The following is a 3,779-nucleotide window of genomic DNA, read 5'->3' on the forward strand; positions in this document are numbered from 1 at the left end:
AAGTTTATAAGATGAGAGAATGTTGTGGTTGTGACCTTTTGATACCAATTGTGATTGTATAGTCTTTATTTTCTTTTTATTCTTGACACGTCTTGTATTTGAAATATTTATTTAATATATTCTCTTTTAGCTTATTCAAAAATTAAAAATAAAAGAGTTGAATAATTGCTAAACACTTTAATTTCTCATATTTCCAACAATCTATTTTGTCCTTTAAAACTTAACTTTTTTTTAATGAGGTATGCATATCTTCAGCATTCATCAAGTGCGAATAAATTTGTTTTATCTTTGTTTTCTAACAACTATAGTAAGTGTCTATTTTCAATTGTCGGTATTTTCATGGTGCTCTACGACATTATGACTTTTGAGCCTTAATCATAGTAGAATTTCATGAACTTTTTCGTGTTATTATTTATCTCTTGCAATCCAATGGTAGATCTTTAAAGGTGATATATATTTTTTACTTTTATTTCATTCAATTGAATAAATTTCTTGCATTTTTGTTCGTAGCAGTGATGTACTTTTGTCTGATATTTATTATATTTGAATCTTATAGATTTATCTACTTGAATAAATTTCTTTGAAGTAAATTTTGTTGATAAACATACGTTTCTTATTTTATATTGTCTTTTTTTTTTCTTTAGCAATAATCTTACAATGTTGTATTATATAATTTACATTCAAATATTCTTTGATGTCTTTGATATTTAATGAAAAATTTTAATTTTAAAAAAAAAACAATTATTCTTTAAATATCCATATTGACAACACGTATGTGGCACTATCTCCAAGAAAGCAAAAATATGGTTAATGCTCAGATTTAATACATGAAATATGTTTTATGTATAAACAAACACAATTTATTTTCTCATGAACATTTTTCACAATTTTTTTCAATCCACTAGCTTCTTTTTTTTTTTTTTTTTAAGGAAACAAACATATTATCATATCATTTAAAGAGTCATGAACAATACAATCAAACATCACATCAAAAACCCGAGAAGTATTCGTGTATGCAGTCGTTCTAGCTAATACATGAGCTACTACATTAATTTATTCACTACAAGAAATTTTGAGTTTTGCGACAGATGCATTGCGACGGGTGCCAAACAAACGTCGCCATTCTCTCTTTACTACACTTCCTGCTACGGTGCTAAACAACCGTCGCAGCATTTCTAAGCAAAACCAAGAGGCGCTACCTTTTTCCAATCACGCGTCCCAATTTTTGCAAGTCCCGCTCTCTAAATTTCTTCTCATATCTCTGCGACCCTTTTCTCCCAAAACCAAAAACCGTTTTCTCCCAAATCCAAAAACCCTTTTCTCTCAAATTTGTTTCCTTCAAATTTCCCAAATCCCTCGATCTCCCCATCTATGCGGAAGTTTGATATCTCCATCTCTGGAATTGAAGCAATCTCTCTTCTCTGCGGTAAGCTTCATGCCATTTATCTTTTATGCGATCGAATGCTTGGTGTTGGTTGATAGTGAATCTCATTATCTAGACATTTCATTTGTGTTCTTGTTTACAATATGATTTTCTTCATTACAAAGGGTTTATCATGTTTATGATAAGATGAGGAACATGGTGTAAAGACCTATGGTGTTTTTGTATTATAGACTTTTAATGTTTTGGTTAGGACTTGGGACTGGGATTTGGATTTGCGACACCTAACTTACAAGAAATTTTCTTCAAAACTGTGATTTCTAAATTCTCGCGTTCTGAATTGCTTCCCTCAAATCTCTCAAATCCCTAAAATCTCAATCTACCCCAAATATCCTTGCTCTCACAATTTCACTTTTATCTCTTCTTTCCTTTCAATTCCATCTCCATTTGTTGCAACCTATGGTACGATTTCCTTTTTGTTGTTAGTGTTTTGATTACACTGTTCTAATTGGTGCTGATTTTTTTGCTTCAAATGCCAATTATGTGAAACAGGAGGAGAACGGTCGCATGTAGTGTTACCAAACGACGAGGTACTTTCAGTTTTCTATGTATTGTATCTATTGCAACTTATTTTCTGTTTTCTGATATTTATATTCTCTTCCATTTATGTTTTTTTATGCGATTTGGTATTTTTATTTGCATTCATTTATCAATTTGTGTTCTCTTCTAAACACATTGATCACTATGAATAATAGGTGAGCTTACAAGTTATGCTAGCTAAGATTAGAGATACAAATTATATACAATCCCAAATTTTAACCAGACAGATCAGTTTTACAACCTATATTTTCCCCATATTTAGAATATGTTGGTGTGTGGGTTAGTTTTGTATACATTGGTAATGATGAGTTGATGTTTCAAGTGTTTAATGTTATTATCATGAAACAATTTGCAATGATTGGCTTAGGTAAGATTAGATATTTTTAGGCATTGAAGATTTAGAAACGACACGGTTTACGCCAAAATAAAAACGTTTTGGTGTCTTAGCCGTTCTAATGCGTGTCAAGGTCAATCATTGGTAATGAGAGGTTGAGGTGCACAATACAAATTTAGAGAGATAAAACATTTAGCAAAAGAGCATAGAGAGGGAGGTCGAAAAAACATCTCAAATTTCATTATCAAATACCTGATTTAATAAACCATAAATCGAGGGGTTTAGCTTGTTTGTGCTGAATTGAGTATTGTTTAGAGATTCATGTCTCTGTTTAATGGTTATTCCATTTGTGAAGTTGGCAAGGAAGCAGCTAGTATTGCTGGTACTTTTCTTTTCTCTACATGTCATGAATATTGGTTTCTCTATATTTTCTATTGTGTTAGTGTATTCTTGATTGTAGAGTTATTTTGTTACCATGTCAACTTAACATGTTTGTTTATGAGATATAATGGCTTAATGACAAAATTGTAGATTCAATCTCTGTAATATGTTGGAAAGCATTGATAGTAAAAAGTATTGAAATAAGATGCCAAGACTCAAGATTTTGATTTGAAATGACTGCAATAGGAAAGGGCAAGATTACAGTAAGGACGAGGAAGATATTCAGAAGGTACATTGGTTTTTTCTGCCTATCCTTAGTTATGATGCATCGATTGTCAAGCATTCATCTTATTTTTGATTCTGTTTCAATGCTCTTAAATCTATGTGCAGTTCATTGAAGGCGGGTGGAGAGTGATACCAATTCTGATAGTGAAGATGATGACTTGGTGACAAACCTAAATGAAGCAGACAATTTAAATGTTGATTCTTTACATTTGTCGGAGCAGGTAATATATCCATTAGCCTTTGTTTGTCGTAAAAGATATATCAGGCTATGGAGTATGGTGTTCGTTATTTGTTCATTTGTTTAATTTTTGAGAAAATCAATCAGGAACAAAGTACTGGTAAAGAGAGATTAAAAAATTGTAGCTCAACTTGACAAAACAAATAGACTCATTTGTAAGAGTATTGTCTTTTTAAAAACTGTTGATGCCCTTGATTCTAATTTGACACAGCACTAATTGAAGGTTTTTGGTATTTGCTTGGGATACCAGTGCGAAATTAGGAAGGATATATTAAACTTGCTTTCTCCGCTTTATGAAGATGAATTTGAAATTTTCATTGCTCTGAACTGAATGTAACATCAATCCGGAATCTTCTGTAATATTCTAAGTGAACTGTGTGGGATGTAAATCTGAACGCCCAGTATTTCATCTAATTTTTTTTTTGTTCGCCAATTGACTGCTCAGAATATAGTCTACCTCATTTTTTCTCACTTGTAGTGCAATGCGTTTTTCACAATTTTGATTGAAGGATTGTTAATGTAACCATGTTTAGGATGATGGACATGAAAGTCATGGAATA

General features: G+C 31.6%; 1 long non-coding RNA gene across 1 annotated transcript; it reads left to right on the top strand.

Annotated features, from left to right (window-relative positions):
- The first annotated feature begins 966 nt into the window (after nt 1–966).
- On the top strand, nt 967–3,779 carry LOC101494333 (uncharacterized). Its single transcript, XR_190244.4, has 5 exons — nt 967–1,426; nt 1,934–1,971; nt 2,847–2,985; nt 3,097–3,202; nt 3,753–3,779. It is a non-coding gene; the product is annotated as an uncharacterized lncRNA (long non-coding RNA).

Source organism: Cicer arietinum, chromosome 7 (genome assembly GCF_000331145.2).
Source record: "Cicer arietinum cultivar CDC Frontier isolate Library 1 chromosome 7, Cicar.CDCFrontier_v2.0, whole genome shotgun sequence".
NCBI classification, from domain to species: Eukaryota; Viridiplantae; Streptophyta; class Magnoliopsida; order Fabales; family Fabaceae; genus Cicer; species Cicer arietinum.